Below are 19,332 nucleotides of genomic sequence, written 5' to 3'. Positions count from 1 at the left end.
TTAGTTTTCTTTGGCCTCACCAAAGACCATGTTAAGTACAACATGTTGCAAGTCTGAATTAAAATCCCACAGAAAGACCCCACTGCTTTGCATTCTCGGGTCCCTGAAGCAAATTCTTGGTGTGAGGCTTGCTCTGACATCTGTGCGGAGAATAGTCAGTAGAAGCTCAGGCTTCTCCTTGCTGTCTTTGTCTCCTCTGTCCCCCTCTTCGTGGTGAATGCACTTTCAGACTTGGTGTTAAGCAGTCATCAGCACAGGCTGGTGCTCACTTACCTCCAACTCCTTCCACACACAGACACAAAAGGAACCCAAAGGCAATCCCTCTGCTTCTCCCCAGTCTTTCCATTCTCAAGCTGAGAATTTCTTTTAGCTGCTGCCTAACGTGGAAGTTACTGTTCCCCAAATCAACACAGATCTATGCGTTTCGGCCTGTGCAGCCACAATGAGTGGAGGCTTTCGCATGTGCCATCTGTTTGACTTTATTATGAATAGAGGTCTTGTCCAGCTTCAAGAAAGCGATCTCTGTCTACGGGCATTGTCACTAATGGTCGTGCACGCTGGGGGACAGAGAGCCCCACAGGCATCCCTTTAGAGCTGTCCTGCACTGACTTACTCCACTGTTGTCTCCTCTGGGGGAAAATAAAATACATTCTCCAGTAATGGAGACATTTGTGAAATTAGCTATGGAACAAATTCATTGGCTCATTGACTATCAATTAATTAAATGTGTTGTTTTTTTTAATTCTCCTGTTGTGATAGAAGGCATTTGTCTAATTCCACCATCATTCCTGATTCTGAGAAATGACTCATAAAAAGGAATTTGATTCTCAGCTTTAAACCTGCTTGCACAAAGGGCTGACTGATTTACCGGACTGGATACTGAATTAGGAACAAAATAAGAAGCTTGTTATAGTACAGGCGTTACTGCAGGGAAAAAAAAAAAATGGAATGATGACATAAAGCATACACCAACTTTAAAGAACTTAGAAAATACTTCCTTTGACTATGTAGTCTGAAAACAAATAAGGTAGATTTTATGTGCTGATAGGGGGAAAAAATCTCCAGATTAAGTAGAAAAAAGCAATATGCCGTATTTCCCATTTAAAAAGGGAGGTGAGGGGGGCTGGTGTGCAAGTATATGTAAGAAATTGATAGGAGGCTAAAGGCCTAGGGCAGGAGAAAGAAGGGCTTTGCATTGTGAAAGTTCCTGTACTACTGGGTTTTTCAATTTTTAATGTACTATATATTTTTTATTGAAGTCAAGTTCACATAACAGAAAAGTAACCATACTAAAGTGAACGATTCAGTGCCATTTACTACATTCACAACGCTGTGCAGTCAGCACTTCCATCCGATTCCAAAACATGTCCATCATTCCAAAATAAAACACATTATCCACGAAACAGGTATTCTCCACCCCCCCTCTGCCCAGTTCCTCACAGCCAGCAATCGGCATTGCCTCCATGGTCTTACCTATTCTGGATCTTTCATAAAATTGGGATAACACAGTCAGCGACCATTTATAGCTGGCTTCTCTTGTAGTTCATTTTTTTTTCAATATTTATTTTTGAGAGAGAGAGAGAAACAGAGTGTGAGTGGGGGCGGGGCAGAGAGAGAAGGAGACACAAAATCTAAAGCAGACTCCGGGCTCCGAGGTGTCAGCACAGAGCCTGATGCGGGGCTGGAACCCATGAACTGCGAGATCATGACCTGAGCCGAAGTGGGACGCTTAACTGACTGAGCCACCCAGGTGCCCCCATACTTCATTTTAAAAAACTAACATTTAGGGGGAAGCTGGGTGGCTCAGTCGGTTAAGCATCCAACTCTTGGTTTCGGCTTCAGGTCAAGATCTCACGGTTTGTGAGTTTGAGCTCCACATCGGGCTCTGTGCTGACAGCACGGAGCCTGCTTGGGATTTTCTCTCTCCCTCTCTCTCTGCCCCTCCCCTGCTCTCTTGCTCTCCCTCTCAAAATAAATAAATAAACGTTAAAATAAAATAAAATAAAATGTTCTGACATCTTTAAAAAAAAAAAGAAAAAAAAAAACCCTAACATAAATCAAATATTTCCCGGAAATATTTTATCCAAGTCATTCACTGTCACTTTTTTTTTCAGAAATATTTGAAAAGCCTAATATCTGTAAACCCATTATATCACGCCCCAAAGATGACAGAGAAATGAAACGATCCCCGCAAAGATTATCCAGAGAAGCATTTTCTGCTCAGTAGTGCAAAAGTTATCAGTCAACTGGAAACTTTGAACACACAACCTGTGCAGAATATCTTGCAAGGTGTCCTATGTCGTTTAGAAGAAACAGAATGCTAGATTCAGAGCTGGAAGGGAATAGAGGGTTCATTACCTCTTACTCAGAGGTCAGAAAGTCGCAGCCCAGACCCACAAAACTGGCTGGCTTCACGCTGCAGTGTGTCCTGTGTCCAGCTATGACCTGTCCTCTACCACGGCCAACGCCTTCAAGGGGCCTGTGAGGGCAGAGACGTGAGCGAGACAGAGGAGCACGTGTGGGTATAAAACTTGGAGGGTGGGAGTCTGAAGTTTCAAGTCCAACACGTGTAGCGCAGGGAGGCCACTGGTCGCATCCTCGCGAGAAAAGGTCGGACAAACCAAGAATCAAGGGCTTCTTGCAACCATCGGAAAACGGGGCAGAGGGCAACCCACCCCCCCAAAGTCTGGCGAGAGGCGAGACAAAGAGAGTCACAGCCGAGATCTGCTCGCTGTCAGGGCCACAAATGACAGGAACACCTGCATGGAATGGTCACGAATTGCTGGCGTCTGATGCACTAGCTCGAGAGTGAAAAGGAAACTCTGAGGAGCCACAGTCTTGAGAGAGCCCCACGTATTTGTGGGTTGACCCCCCGCCCCACCAGGAGTCCCACCAGGATCACACGGCAAAGGGCCAAGAACATCCCCAGCCCCAGCTCAGGCCGGGGGGAGAGTAACCAAGCGAAGTATGCGTGGGGTGGTCCACGTAACACAGTCTCCCCACCTGACGAAGGACAGTGACCCGACCCCAGCCCCACCTCCTCCTCAGCTCACCTGAGGAGCGGCAAGACGGCTCAGGAACACTGGAGAGGGCTGGCTACACAGGCCTGCTGGAAGCCTGGGGTTGAATCCTGAGAGTAGAGAACGCTTTCCTGCCCCTCAATTTAGCGCCCGTTCACAGGGTCCCATCTGATCACGATGGGTGACAGCTCAAAGAGCTCCAAGAAAGGGACGCTGCTGAATGAGGAAGAAACCCCCGAAGACCACAGGCCAGATGAAAACAGGCCCCTAGAGGACCTGGGGCATCCGGCACCCACCGCTTCTGCCCTTGAGGAACACAACTCAGCTCCTATCCAGATGAACCTGAAACCTCACACTGAGGTCACTTCCTACACCAGATCCATCACGCCCAGATATCGACGACAATGAAAAATACACAAAGCAGGCCAAAAGGCAAGGAAAATCCCAATCTGCAAGGGCCACAAGCATCGAAACCAAGTTCGGACAGGACACAGATACTGGAACCATCCGACAGGGAACTTACCAATAATTGGGATGAATGCGTTAAAGGCACTACAAGAAAAAGCAGACAAGCACACGGGTTATAACCAGCAGGGAGATGGACTTTTAAAGACAGAATCAAAGACAAGGGTAGAATGAAAACCCAGTTAAAGGATGAAGAATGCCTCTGTCAGGCTCACCAGTAGACTGAGCACAGCAGACAGAAAAGGCAGTGAGCCTCAAGACTGTGACAGAAAAGTTTCTAAACTAAAATACAAACAGGAAAAAATAAAAGAACAGCACATACAAGAACCGTAGGATAATTTCAAAATACATAACATACACATAACCAGAATACTGGGAAGAAAAGAGAGGATGGGGGCAAAAAATATTTGAAGCAAGAATGGTTGAGAAACTTCCCAAATCAATGACAGATGCCAAACCCTGAATTCAGGAAGCTCAAATAACAAACCAGGGTAAAAAAAAAAAAATTGTACACCTACCTATCACGGTCAATGGCAAATATCGAAGACAGAGTGAAAATCTTGAAAAAAAAAAAAAAAGCCAGAGAAGCGGAAAACACTGGTACTTTAGAGGAGCAGGAACAAGAATCAGGTCTGAGCTCCCTTCAGACACCATACAAGCAAGAAGAGAACAGAGTGAAATATTTCAAGCATTGAAAGAAGACCTACCAGCAACCTGAAATTCTATTTCCAGCAAAACTATCCATCAAAAGTGACAAAAAAGAAACACTCTCAGATAAGCAAAAACTGACCAACGTGGGACCAACTGTGTTGCACTCCAAGAAATGTTAAATGTTCTTCAGAGAGAAGGAGAGTTCAAATGTTAGAAACTCAGAGGAACATAAACACAGGAAGAGAGAGAGGGGACAAGCCAAGGTAAAATACTTTATTTTTCTTATTAAATTGATCTGAAAGAAAACGGCTTAAACAATAACAACGACGACATATTGAGTGATTATAGCATATGGATAAGGGAAATGAATGACAGGGAAGTCATAAGGGAAGGGAGACCAGAACAAGGAATACTCTGTATCTTAGATAACATTATTACATATCAAGCTGTAGAGTATTATTTGGAACTGGGCTTCAGTTTACTTGCAAATGTGTATTGCAAACTCTAGGGCAACCACTGAAAATGTTAGAAATTAGTATAACTGATGTGTTAACAGAAGAGATAACAAGGAATTATATACGATACTCAGAAGCAGAGAAGTCAGTAAAAAGAAGGAGGGGGGGAAAAAAGAGCAGGTGTAATGGATAAAAACAATTACGAGGTGCCTGGCTGGCTCAGTCAGTGGAGCATACAACTCTTGATCTTGGGGTTATGGGTTTTAGCCCCACTTTGGGTATAGAGGTTATTTAAAAATAAAGTCTTTAAGGGGTGCCTGGGTGGCTCAGTTGGTTAAGCGTCTGACTTCAGCTCAGGTCATGATCTCATGGCTCGTGAGTTCAAGCCCCTCGTAAGGCTCTGTGCTGACAGCTCGGAGCCTGGAGCCTGCTTCCGATTCTGTGTCTCCCTCTCTCTCTGCCCCTCCCCTGCTCATGCACTGTCTCTCTTTCAAAAATAAATAAAAACATTAAAAAAGTTTTAATAAAATAATATCTTAAAAAATTGCAAACATGGTAGATATCAATCCAACTGTATCAACAATCACTTTAAATGTGAACCGTCTGAACACACTGCATAAAAGTTAAAGGAGAGATTTTCAAAGTGGATAAAAAAGCAAGAGTCAACTCTATATTGTCTAAAGAAATACCCCGTAAATAAAAAGGCTCGGGTTAAAATGAAAGGGGTAAAGAAGGATATACCATAATCCAAAGAAAGCTGGAGTAGCTGTGTTAATTTCAGACAAAGCCAACTTCAGAACAAAAATCATCAGAGATAAACAGGGACATTACATAAGGATACAGGGGTCTGTTCTCTAAGACATGATAACACTAAACATGTATGTACCAAACAACAGAGCATCAAAATACAGAAGGAAAAACTGACAGACCTTGCAGGGAGAAATATACAAATCCACGATTATAGCTGGAGACTTCACCCTCCTTTCAGTAACTGACAGATCCAGAAGGCAGAAAATCAGTCAACACATAGCTAACCCAAGCAGCACTAACAGTCAACTTGATTTATTTGACACATAGAATATTCCATCCAACAGCAATAGAATGCACATTCCTCTAGCTCATAGGGAACATTCTAGGCCATAAAAGCTACCTTAGTAAATAAAAATCAAAGCCAAAATCATATAAGCTTTGCTTTCACATCACAATGGTATTAAACTAGAAGTCAATGACAGAAAATTGGAACATCCCCAAATATATGGAGATTAAATAGACTTTTAAATAACATTTGGGGCAGGGGCACCTGGGTGGCTCAGTTGGTTAAGCGTCCGACTTTGGCTCAGGTCATGATCTCACAGCTCTTGAGTTTGAGCCCCACGTCAGGCTCTGTGCTGACAGCTCAGAGCCTGGAGCCTGCTTCGGATTCTGTGTCTCCCTCTCTCTCTGCCCCTCCCCAGCTCATGTTCACTCGCTCTCTCTCTTTCAAAAATAAATAAACTTTAAAAAAACTTAAAAAAAAATAACAACATTTGGGGCAAACAAGAAGCCTCAAAAGAAATTACTAAACATTTTGAGCTGAATGAAAAAAAAAAAAAAAAAACTTTGATCAAAGTATGTATAATGTAGCAAAAGCAGTATTTACGGGGAAATTTGTGGTATTTTTTTTGCTTTGCTTATTTACTTATTTTGAGAGTGTACAAGAGAGCACAAGCAAGTGGGGGAGGGGCAGAGAGAGAGAGAGAGAGAGAGAGGTAGAGAGAGAATCCCAAGCAGACTCCATGCTGTCAGCTCAGAGCCCAACCCCGGGCTTCAACCCATGAGCTGTGAAATCATGACCTGAGCTGAAATCAAGAGTCGGATGCTTAACCAACTGAGCCACCCAGGCACCCCAGGAAATTTGTAGTATTAAATGCATATATTAGAAAATCAGAACAATCTAAAGTCAGTACTCCAACCTTTCTTTAGGAAACAAGAGTTAGAAAAGCAATTTAAGGGGCACCTGGGTAGTTCAGTCGTTAAGCAACTTTAGCATCTCATGGTTCACGGGTTTGAGCCCCACATCGGGCTCTCTGCGGAGAGTTCAGAGCCTGGAGCCTGCTTTGAATTCTGTCTCCCTCTCTCTCTTTCTGTCCCTCCCCCAATCATGCTCTTTCTCTCTCAAAAATAAAATAAACATTAAAGAAAATCAGAACGATCTAAAGTGATTACTCCAAACTTCCTCTTTAGGAAAAAAGAGTTAGAAAAGCAATTTAAGGGGCGCGAGGGTGGCTCAGTCAGCTAAGTGTCCGAGTCTTGATTTCAGGTCATGATATCACGGTTCATGAGTTCAAGCCCACATGGGGCTCTGTGCTGCTGGTGCAGAGCTTGCTTGGGATTCTCTCTCCCCCCCTCTCTCTCTGCCCCTTCCCCACTGGCTCGCACGCGCTCTCTCTCTGTCTCTCTTTTTCTCTCAAAATAAATAAACTTAAAAAAAAAGGGAAAGCAATTTAAGCTCGAACAACCATAAGAAAAGACATAAATTTTGGTGCAGAAATCAACGAAATCATCAACAGGAAATCACGATCTGGTTCCCTGAAAGATGAATAAAATTGATAAACGTCTAGTCGGGCTAAAATCGTGAAGGGCATGATGGTTACAGAAGATGTTAGGGGTGCATGCCTTCCATAAGAAGTTGTGGTGAACTCAGCCCACGGCCAGGTACACGTTCTGCGTCCACCAGCAATGCCACATTTGCTGGCATCGTCACTGAAAATTTGGAGGAAAACCACCACCAAAAGAGAAAAACAGGGAAAGGAAGAAATACGGCATCATTTCATTTAGCCTGCCCTAGTTTTAGTTGAAAAGCTAGAGAAAATAATAGCAGCCTTGATGGGCCTAATGGTTTCCGTTTTCGCAGACCAGAAGTGCAGTATCTTATTCAACCAGAAAGTGTTTTCCAGATGAACCTGGGGAGAGCAGACAGCGTTCCTGGAGTGTCCGCAGCCCTCCCCACTTCCTCACATCCCGCACCTGCCAAACCCAAGGGGTCATCTGTGAATCTGCTCTTTGGACACGCCTTAAATGGTTTCTCTACGTTTTCTTAATCACGGTTGATTTCATCCTTGCAGGAGCCCGGAAAAGGCAGTCATCCAAGCACTAGTCTCACTTTTTAGATGAGTAAGATGGGAAGTTTCCAGACAGGTTCGAGGTCTTTGCAGAGGACCCCGTGGGCACTGACTGGAACAGGATCCAAAGCCCCGGAGCCCCTGCCTGGCGGTCGTGCTACGTTCCCCGCGGGGGAAATGTGTGCGCTCCGATGGCTTCTTTCCCATTTATCGATAACAGGGTGCCTTCTCCTTGTTAATTACCCATTCCTCGTCAAGCCCACGGCAGTGAAATGTCCACGTCCGGCCGGAGACAGTTGACTTATCTGTTGAAATATGTATCTGCTGCTTCTGAACCAACAAAATGTGGGCAGGTGTGTTGGTGGGCAAGATTTACAATTAAAAAAATGTTAAAAACAAAATCACGTATTTCACCATAAGACAGAACCACAGGGGTGCTGGGTGGCGCAGTCGGTTAAGCGTCCGACTTCAGCCAGGTCACGATCTCGCGGTCCGTGAGTTCGAGCCCCGCGTCGGGCTCTGGGCTGACGGCTCAGAGCCTGGAGCCTGTTTCCGATTCTGGGTCTCCCTCTCTCTCTGCCCCTCCCCTGTTCATGCTCTGTCTCTCTCTGTGCCAAAAATAAATAAACATTGAAAAAAAAAATTAAAAAAAAAAAAAAAAGACAGAACCACAATAAAGGGTCAAAAGTAGAAGAAAACGCCACGGTCCCGATGGGTTATGATCCCTTTCCTCAGCATATTTTCCAAGGTTGAACACATGTTGTACATGGCAGTTCAGTCTCCTGATTGCTTTCGCTTCATGATATATTACGAACATTTTCCCATGTCCACAATCTCCAAAAATCTTATCTCATCAGAGCAGGATATTTACATAACCATACTTAGATGTTTTCCATTTGGGGCTGTTGCTTAAAAAAACAAACAAGAGAAACATTTGGGCCTAAAGATTTCTTTTTGTCCACATTTACCATGGCTTCCTTGAGCTACGCTGCCCAGAGTGCAACTGTCTGAAGTATTTGCGGTCTCGAATAAAAATCATGCATTTCAAAAAAAAAAGAAAAGAAAATCATGCATTTATCCTTAAGCAGTCCCCTCCCCCACCCCAGCCGTATTCAGGCCTAGAAATGCCTGCCTTCTGCTGAGGCAGCATAATTTATTCTTAACCACTTCCTGCTCTGCCTCAGAGCCCACTTCGTATTAGCAAATGTGCCTTTAACCTATTCCTCTTAGAAATTCTTTTACATAAGAAGTTCATCTTTACCAAGAAAAATCTTTCTGACCATTCAAGTTATTTATTATCACATAATGGTAGTTATACTGTAACCACACTGACTTCTAGAGAAACAGTATGGTGTAGATAACGTAGACAGAGCTCATACACGGAAAGATCCATATATATTGAAGCAAAAATCACACAAACTACATTTGTGGCATCCAGATGATTCTCTTTACTAGCAGCTCGGCTAAGGGTGTTTGCCACTGGGGTCAGTTTATAGATGCCATTAGTCTTAAAAATCACCTTAGAGTAGGCTTTAGAAAAACCAAACACATAAACCCTGGGGCAGATCTGAAGATCCTTTGTATTTTTTAATGTATCGAGTTGAGTTACAAGTTTAATATACTGGGCACCTGGGCGGCTCAGTCGGTTGAGCATCCAACCTCAGCTCAGGTCATGATCTCAAGGTTCGTGGGTTCGAGCCCCACGTTGGGCTCTCTGCTAACCGCTCAGAGCCGGATTCTGTGTCTCTTTCTCTCTCCGCCCGCCCCACCCCCCCACCCCCCGGCTCATGCTCTGTCTCTCTTTCTCAAAAAAATGAATAAACATTAAAAAAAAAAATTTTTTTTTTGAAGTTTAACGTCCTGAAGCTAAGCGGACCAGGTCCTGTGCTGGGAATCCCTCGAGGAGCCCAGCTGGCAGCACGTTCACCCCAAGAAAGAGTGACAAATAAGTGTGGAAGTCTGAGTCCCAGCTCAGGCGAGAGACGGGCAGGATGACCGGTACAGAAGGCAGCAGGGATGCAGGAAGGAGCAGGTGACCCGGGGGCGGTGGATACCCTGGGATGCCCTGGACCACAGGGGCGTGTCAGGTGACAGCCAGAACCACAGCCAGCCAGGGACAACAGGACAGAGAGTGGAACCAGCCAGGGAACCCACATGCTTCCGAGATGCAGAGGAAATCACTGGGAAGCTATGAAAGCAGGGGTGCCCTGAGGAAAAGTGGGGGTGCCGTGAGGAAGGCACTGCTTCCAGGAATGAGGCAAGCGGCAGGGAGGAGGTCGGGGAGAGGTGTCCTGGGCAAGGGACTCACCAGCTGGAGGGCAGCGCAGTTTCGTATTCTAAGACTAAGCTGAGACACGCTGACTTAGGGAGCAGGTGCTAGAGTGACAAAATGTGGGGACAGGCTTCTCTCAACCAGCCTTCGCTGGGCTCTACCCTGTGGGAGATCCGGAGTATGCTTGACTTGATCCCTGCAGGGGGGCAGGGAGAGGGCCAATGTTCCGGAAAAATCACAGCAGGGGCTGTGAGAGTGACAGGTGGACTCCCTCTCCAGGGAAGGGGGACAATCAGGAGGTCCTGTGGCAATTAACCTGCTTCCAAGGTGACAGTGGAGGCAAATTTCAAGGACCGTGGTGTTAAGTTTGTCCAACCCGACCCCCTCATTTTATACACTGAAGAAAAAAAAAAAACAAAACAAAGTCCGAGGATATATGCATCTGAATGGATACTGACCTGAGCCCAGTCCCCTGAAGAGTTGAATCTGAATGACACAGGCTACATCCAAGGGAGGCACAAATGTGCCAAATCAGGCAGGAATCTCAAGTATCTGGGGCTATAAACTCAAGACATTGTCACTGCAGAGTGACAATGAGAACACGGCCCAAATCAGGGCCAGACGTGCTACTGTGCAGCCAACCGGTGTTGGTGACCCCCGTCCGAGGACGCACGGGCCCTCTATGGGGGGGGAGGGGCAGGAGCTGTTCAGAAGGCCCGTGGACCTCCAAAGAAAGGTATTCGGCCCTGTCCCTCCAGACCAGCACTATGGCAAGTACAGTAAGGAAATATGACGTGAGCCACATCTGTGATTTTAAACTTTCCGGCACGGTTTTTTAAAAAGGAAAATTAGGGTTAGTCAACACTGTATGTAAATAAAGTCAAATTATCTCAACATGCAATTGATACAGAAGTTATTACTGAGATATTTCACACGTGCATATTGTCTTTCACAGTAGATCTTCGAGACCTGGGTGCTGTCTACACTCTACGCTCACAGACTGGGTCCCTTGGGACGGGCCACACAGCACGGGGCTCGGGAGCCCGTCGAGCCGGCAGCTACCGCCCAGCCAGCCCAGTCCTCCACCTGCGCTCCCCTCTGCCTGTCGGGTCCAGTTTGCTTCTGCTCCACCCGGAGGAGGAGGTCCTGCCTTCCCTAGGTAAACACCATCTTCCAGGGAACAGCCTTGTGCTCTCAGCCGGCGGGGCACAGCCCGAGCTGGTCGTGAGCTGGTCCCCTGGAGAGAGTCCGCACCCACTGCATGTGGCCAGGAACCGAAAGAAAACAAGGTCACTGTCACAGACGCAGGGCGTGGGGCCAGCGGAGAAAGAAGTCTCGGGAGCGATTAAAGTATTAACAGATAAGAACTGTCCCCCTGGCCACCATGCTGCTATGGGAAGAGCACGTCCATTTCAGAATAAACTGAAAACGTTTCCTCCTGAGACATGTTCCCGTCTGCATAGTCCCCAGCCCAGTACCTGGGTGAGGGCTCAGTGAATATTCATTCAACATAAAAACAAAACAAAACAGCACGCACCTTAAGTGTCGAGCTCCTTCACAAATAGGGAAAGTGCAGGGTGAGCGGTGATGCCCGATGAAAAGGGATTCCTGGGTGTCCCGACTGGTTGTTTTTACGCCCACGAAACTGGAAGTTATGAAATTCCAAAAGCTTACGGGGCGCATACCTGCCTGCTGATTACAGAACAGCGCACCCCATCTGTTCTGGAAGGGCCTCGCCGGCCCCCTTCCCTCCCTCGCGCCCTGTCCTCGCCTTCCCCCCCCCCCCCCCGTACTCCTTCATCTGCCTTGGAACCGAGGAGGTTTGCCAAATGAATGGACAAAAGAACAAAAGAAGGAATGGACGAGATTGCTTTCTGGCCTCAGATGTCTTTGAACGGGGAAGATGCCGGGTTCAGTTCCACCGATATTTAGCCGGTGCCAGACGCACAGGCATACAGAAATCAACAGGACGGGACAGTGATTTCCTCGGTGCCCAGGGCACCTGAAACCACAAATACTCAGAGGAGACTCAGGGTGCTCACCTTACATTGGCAAGACGCCAAGAACACGTCAGCCGCGTGCACGTCGGTCTGGACCTCGTCCCCTGAGGACTCCTGCCTATCAGAGAACAGGTAAGAGAAGCAGGGACGATTTATGACAGCACAGTCTGGCCAGGCACCACCGGGGCGCTGGCTTCATGGTCTGTCCCGTCCAGTCTCTCAGGGACGGTCTTCCAGGTTCTGGATGCTTCTCACCTGCCGGGCAGCCCGGTTCAAGGAGACACATGCAGAGGCAGCCGCGGTGCTTTGTTTATTGCGTTTTGTTAAAGTTTACTTATTTTGAGAGAGAAGCAGTGCACGAGGAGGAGGGGCAAAGAGACAGGGAGAGAGAGAGAGAGAGAGAGAGAGAGAGAATCCCAAGCAAGAGCCCGACGCGGGCCTCGATCCCACGAACCATGGGATCATGACCTGGGTGGGGATCAAGAGTCGGACGCTTTGAGCCACCCAGACGCCCCTGTGCCGTGGTGCTTTGGGAAAAGCCTGTTCTTCCTTGATAAAAAGGACAGACGTGGCCCCCCTCTCACGCCACCTCAGACACGGATATGAGCCGGTAGCTGGGGAGAGCTGCCTGGACCCCGGGGGTACCCAGCATGAGGGCAAAAGACAGCATGCTGAGGACGCAGGTAACAGCAAGAGCGGAACCCAGTTCTGGCCAGCAGCACGGAGCGGCCCCCGTGCCATCGAGGACCCAGAAACACGCTAAGTGCGTGTTAACAGGTGCTCCGTTGCAGGCCAGACATACAGTAACGTAACGTACAAATGCGCACAAGCGCGTAGGACCTGACGCTGGTAGGGGTGCCATGGGATGAACCGTGTCCCCAGAAGGGACGCTGAACTCCTAACCCCCGGTATCTGCGAATGTGACCTCGTTAGGGGTCTCCGCAGGCGGTCGAGTCGAGATGTGACCAGCAGACTGGCGACCAGCCACTGCTGCCTGTATCTGTCCATGCCAGGACCCCCACAGGATGGGTGGCTGCTAAACAGGAGCGTTCACTTCTCGCAGCACTGGAGGCCGCAAGTCCAAGATCCGGGGTGTCTGTGGAGAGCCCGCCGTCCGGTCCAGACAGCCATCCACTCACTGTGTCCTCACAGGGCCGACGGGGCGAGGGAGCTCCCTGGGGCCTGGTGATAAGGGCGCTGATCCCGTGGATGAGCGCGCCCTGCTCACGACCTAAGCTCGTCCCAAAGGCCCCGACTCTCACCCCATCGCACTGGGGATGAGGTTTCCACACAGGAATTTGGCGGGACACGCACTGAGCGCACCCTGACCCAGAGGTGGCTTCTTCAGGTGCCACCAGCCGATGGATAACAACACCTTCTTTTCTTCCTTCTTCCGCTACGTCGGGCCCTGTCCGCCACCCCTCTGGCCTCGGGAAACCACAGGGCCTGGGATCCCGGGGCCTGCGGCTAATGCCTCGTGGAGACACAACGAAGGAAGAGGTGAGTGTGATCTCAGCAGAGCGGTCTCATCCACACAGGGCACTGGGGCCGCCTGCCTGTCAAGCAATTAGGAAGACGTATACACGGTTTTAGCCAACAAGTTCAAGATCAGGGTCAGAGCCTCCCGGAAGCTCCTAATTCCGCTGTGCTAGCACGTGCATGCTACCAGGACGCACAGTGTGGCCATCGGGGCGTCGGGAAGCGTCGGTTTACGGTTTCTCCACCTGCTCGCTGACATAACCAATGGCGGCCCCCAGGGTCCCACCACGCCTTCACGCCTCCCGAAGCAAAGCCGCTCCTGGGCGCCACACCCTGTGTCATGCCACAGAATGGGAGGCGTCACCGCAGACCAAAGGAGGGTGCAGGGCACTCAACAGACTCCTCAGAGGCGGAGAACACACGGAACATTCTACACGCAGCGAGAGGATCTCCGCAGCTGCTCTGTGATTCCTCCGGGCGAAGAACCGTGCGATTCAGGGGCCCACAGAGCATTTACCCAACAAACACTCTTCCTGGGAACTTCGGCCGCCTTTTTACCCAGAGCACCCCAGTCTCCTACTAGGAGCCCTTGTCTCACACTCAAACTGACATCATCTGCTGTCTACACAACTGGAGGACCCAGGACCGGCAAGGTCTTCCTCCCTGCATCCCTGAGCGACAGGGCTGTGGGCTCCAGCCCTCCCTTCTCCGACCCCAACCGACCCCCACCTGCCCTGCGTTCAGCTTCTCACCGTCCTACAGGCGCACTGCTCAGACTCACCTCCCAAAGAGAGAACCCTCTCGATTTGCTCAGGTCAAGCTGGAGTACAGAACATAAACTGGAATCCGATTTCTTCACCAACAGTCCACCCAAGGTTTCCCTTCTGAGCCAGGTTTATCTTGTATTCAGCCACTTAACAAAAAACACGCATTTAGAAACTGCATGACGTGCACAGAGAGAATGCAAAAATGAGTAAGTTCTTACCCTTGTAGGGCTTACGGTTTAGCAGAGGAAATAAAACGGTTACATAAATCACTAAGATTAGATTAGAGAGTTTCAAGGGCAATCACAGGTTCTGAAGGAAAAGTTGCCATGGAAGCACCTGGTAGAGAGAACATTTCGGCCCGAGGATGGGAGACAGAGAAAGCCAGGACTTGGCAGGGAAGAGGCTGGCATTCTGTCCTGTGCTCCACACACCGCCAGTGTCCCGTCTGCAAGATGCCAGCCCCCGGTGGCTGGATCTCCACGATCCCCACGTTAATGATCCTGCAGCTTTGAAAAGAAGGCGGTACGTGTGCTGAGCCTGGAGGCACCGCTAGGAATGTGGCCCACGGAGACGGCAGAAGAACGTTCCAGGGCACACGCTTGGAGACCGTGGGGGGTGGGGGGAACCGCACTGGAGAGGCGGGCTGGGGCCAAGCGATGAAGACTCCCGGAGGCTCAACCAAGGTTGCACCCCCCTTAGTCGACAAGCAAGGGAGGTAGCCGAGGGTGTCCCAGCAGCAAAGTGACAAGACATGATGAGGGACCGGGGTGGGTGTCACACAAAGCTTCCTAAGAAAGTCAAAAAATACCTGCATCGTCCTGGCTTCAGAACACCTATCGAAGAGAAGGTTTTACCCGGATGAAGAGGAGGGTGCCTAACGCAGGGGTCTGCACGTTTCTGTGAAGGGGACGTGTCCCACCACCCCCAACCAGGGGAGAGTGACGGCCCCCCTGATCAGCAGGCTACCCTTCCCGCAGGGTAGGAAGCCTCGATGGGAGGAGGGGTGGGCGAGCAGGGGAGGGCAGGTGGAATTCGGGAGAGCTGCGGACAAGCCAGCCTCCGGGGCAACTAGGAAGGACCACACCCCACCCACTGCTGGCCCCCTAACACACGTCCTGGATGCCGACGGACCGAAGGGAGGGCGGGCGCCCTCCCGTCTGCATGGCTAACAGATCAATGGAGGTCTGAGAGGTATTCTCTCCTGGTCTGACGCAGCCTGCACAGGCCCACCGCCCTCCTGATAACCTTAACACGCTGCCTCCCCCAGCGTTAAGTAAACACACCCCGTTCCAAAGAACTGTACCCAAAAAGGTCCCAGGACAACCACGTAGGGGGAGGTGTTCCGAGGACAGACACAAAACCCCGCGGAAGCAATAACCCTCCTAGAACCACCATCCATAGCAACTCTGTGGGTCTGGAATGTTCCCCTCTGCTCTGCTGGGTCTGGGCTCAGGCTCCCACCCACAGAGCTGTGCCCGTGGGGGCAGAAGCTACCGAAGCCCGCACCTACAGAGGATGTGGCTGACGACCGACTGGGAGGTTCTCAACAGCAGGCAGGCTGCTACGGGCCCGGCCTTGCTCAGGAGGCCCTGAAGACAAGAGGCAGGTTCCTGGATTGCTGCCTGTGGTTCCGCTCACCTTCTTTGAACCGAATCTCCTCCAGCCCACAGACCTGGCGGGTGGGAAGGGAAATGGGAGGGGCAGAGGCTCTAAAACTACACACTGAGCCCATCCCCTCCCCACCCCCCAGACGGGCAGGAGCTTCTAGAAGACACCAGAAACGAAAGCACCTCTTTTACTGCCCGGAGAATCTTGGTTGGAACAGCCTTCAGAGACAGCCAGCCTCCTGGAGAACAAGCCCTGGGCTCTAAGCTCTAAGCTCCCAGCCCACCCTGGCTACTGCCTGCTGTTCCCAGACCCAGATCTGACCTTGGGCCTCCAAAGTGGCCTGGCTAACCCAGACTCATCCTTCAAGTCCTTGGCATCACCGGCTCTAACGGGCAGACTCCTCGCCACGCCCCACTTCACTCTGCATTCCAGCCCCAGCCATAGAACAATCTACGAATGTGCTTCCGCCCTCAACATCACAGAATATACCCTTTCCTGAGGACTCACACAGGCTTCAACATGTACCAAGTGCATGGCCTTGGCCAACCCAACGGCTCTCGGCTTCACTTCCCTCCCCTGTAGGTCGGGGACAGCAGGAGCGCCTGTCCCGCGGGGCTGTGTGAACACTGGGTCCACCGCTAGGGCCCGACCAGCACCTGCTGATACAGGACGCGCTAACTGAACGTGAACTACGGTTTCCTCTCTCCCTACAGCAAACGCTAGGAGACTGAAATGTTGGTCGACACACTACCTCACACCATCCGGGGGGAACTTATTTTTCTCTGTTAACAGTACATCCGGCTTGTCAACCTGCTCTGCAGAGGAAGTCCTGCTCTCCGAGTCCACAGGCCATCCAGGAAACAGGTTCCAATTCAGGTTCTACATTCCGGGAATGAAGGAAGATGGACATTCTCATCACCGAGAACCACCCTCTCCAAAGCCTACCTCTCAACATCATCACCTGCAAGGGAAGACGCTCTTCTTGATAAATCCTTAAAATTGGTTGCATCTGGGGAGTTATCCTGCAAGGCTGATTCTCCCGGAAAAGCCGTTTAAGGCAGCCCACTGTCTTTCTCGGTTTTGGAAATCATTCAGGCCAACACCTGAGTTTTACAGTTGAAGGAACTGGGGCCCCGCAAGAAGGTTAGGACACTCGCTCTCAGTCCCGTAGCGGGGTCAGAGAGTTGGGCAAGCTCTGTCCTTCTGGAATAATCCCCAGCAGGTATGTGAACGGTTGCTGCAATTGAATTTCATCACCTAATTAAGAAAAGCTGTTCATGTGTGTCAGCAATGCAGAAACAAAGGACAGAGGAGGCTGGTCCCGAGAATGATGACCTCAAACAACTTTTCTAGTCTTAAGGAAAGGCACCTTCAACTTAGTCCTTGGATCTCCAAGGTAGGAGGCTACCCGGAGAGGGTCCATCCTCCTTAGAAGCATTCCATTCTGTTCATGGCCCCCTGGCTCCCTCTGATGTCCCACCTCCAGAAATCTGGGTGTGGGGGGGCACTCCATGCTTGGTCAGATGACCCGTTAAGAGTCTGAGCCTCACTGTCATCCTGAGTGATTCCAGACCACCAGACCCCCAGAGGAGCTGACTTCGTCTCCACTGTCCCTAGCCCAAGCGCAGAACAGAAGGAACAGCAGACAGGAAAGGGGATGCCGGGCCCAGACTAGCCATAGCCCTTGTGTGCGTGGGTCCCCAGGCTGGGGTCGCAGGCCTGTCTGCTCTCCAAGTCACAACGAGTGGCTGGGCTAGGAATCTGTAATGACCATCCAGCTCTGGGATCCTCAGTCTGCAAGGACACGACCCCCTCCTGTCTCCACCACCAGAGAGAAAGGCTCTCAAGAAGAGGAGAAATTTGAACAAAAGAAGACAGCAGGGCCAAATTATGAACCACAACGGAACAAAGAAGCGACGTGGCTCCTAGCTTCTGGCTGAGCCCCAAGTTCACCCGCCAAACGTCAGCAGCTTCAGCCGAAGAGTGCGTGGGGTCCCTCCCAAGTCCCCAACCACAGCGGGTCCACAGGAGAAGCACCGTCCTCTAGTGCAGCCGGGACGCGGGAATTACACACCATCAAACCAGGGGCACCGAACACGCTGATCAAACACGCATCTGAAAGTGGCCTTCTGGCTGTCAGGACCCCATCCAGGCACAGCCTGTGGGTGCTCGCGGTGCGCCTTCGTGGCCTCAGCTCAGCCCTCAGCGTTTGAGTCCGCCCTTGGGTAGCTCTCCAGGCCCACTGGCATTGGTGTCAGGGCCCCTTTCAACACGTAAACTTCCAAACTCCAATTCTGCTGGATCTGGAAAATTCCCACCCCATCAAAATTAGGTTATGTGCGTCCCGTTTTCTCAGGAGGTCTGCAACCCGTGCCCGGCCTTTGAGAAGTGGTGGAGGGGGAAGCCGGTGGGAGGCGGGGAGGCGGGTCGGATTCTCCAGGCGGCACACTGCACCAACACCCCCGTCATCACACAAAGCAGCGTTCAGCGCGCTCACTCTCCTCCACCTCCGGAACCCTCAAGGGCTCCCACGGCCACTGGATCGAGACCAAAGTCAGCCCCGAGTTTGGAAGATGGTGATTTGTCTCCAAATTTCCTTTGCATTCTTTACAAATCATACAAAAACAAAAACCATAAAGTCAACCAGAAAAGTAGGAAACACCAGGTGCCTGGTGCCGGGGGGAAAAAAAATATCCCTGCACACCGTGGTTCCCACCCCGCTGCTGGGCCAGGCAGATCCCTCCCGCCAGGTGCATTTCCGGACGCCCGGACCCGCCCCGCCTTCCAGCTTTGACTCAACAGCCCTCCTTCACTCGGCAGCCCGACCCTCCTCTCCCTCCCGGGGACTCCAGCTCCACAGGAATCCGCACCAACTTTGGGCCCTGCCCTTTTCTTCAGCACACAGCTCCTCCGCCGGCCGCTCTCTCCTAAGGGCACCCCCCCACCCCGCCCCATTCACTAGAATGTGTCCTTACAGATCCCCAGGCCCCGCTCCCAGCAAAGAGCTTCCTTGCCAGAACTGTTCATTGCAAGATGTCCAAGTCAGATGTCTTTCTGGTGCCGGGGCCAAGGCCCCCTCCCCCAGGGCACCCACTCGGGATATTCTTGGGGAGCCTTATCCAACCCTTGTCCGTTACCCGGACTTCCGCCCGGCGCAAGACAAGCACAGGGTATTTGTTGAACGGGCATTAGTATTATTATTATTATTCGCTGCAAAGAAAGGCAGAGAGAGAACTTTGGAAGTGACCATCCTAGACCTGACTATGGAGATCACGAGGGTACAACAGGGAGCCCCTTGGTCCCCGGGACAGGAGCCTGGCCCGAGCGCCCAGGATGGTGCCGGGGTGCTGGGGGGGGGGGGCGGGGGGAGTGCGGCGCCGGAGGGCGGAGCGCCCAGACCCCTGGGAGGGGAGGACGCGGCGGGAGGGCAGCGGCCGCGGTCACCGGGGTGCGGGGATGGGCAGAGCGGAGGACGCGCGGCTCCCGGCCGCCCCGGGCCGCGCCGCTCTCCCCG

At 50.7% G+C, this 19,332-nt stretch overlaps 1 protein-coding gene across 1 annotated transcript in view; it reads right to left on the bottom strand.

The window, feature by feature from the left end:
* The window catches only part of RNF144A (ring finger protein 144A), a 292,455-nt gene that overhangs the window by 272,402 nt on the left and 721 nt on the right, over positions 1 to 19,332 (bottom strand). The gene's annotated exons all lie outside the window — the stretch shown is intronic.

The sequence above is a fragment of the Herpailurus yagouaroundi genome, unplaced genomic scaffold (genome assembly GCF_014898765.1).
Source record: "Herpailurus yagouaroundi ecotype Mexico unplaced genomic scaffold, PumYag 188, whole genome shotgun sequence".
Taxonomy (NCBI): Eukaryota; Metazoa; Chordata; class Mammalia; order Carnivora; family Felidae; genus Herpailurus; species Herpailurus yagouaroundi.
This window is presented reverse-complemented; position numbering and strand designations above follow the sequence as displayed.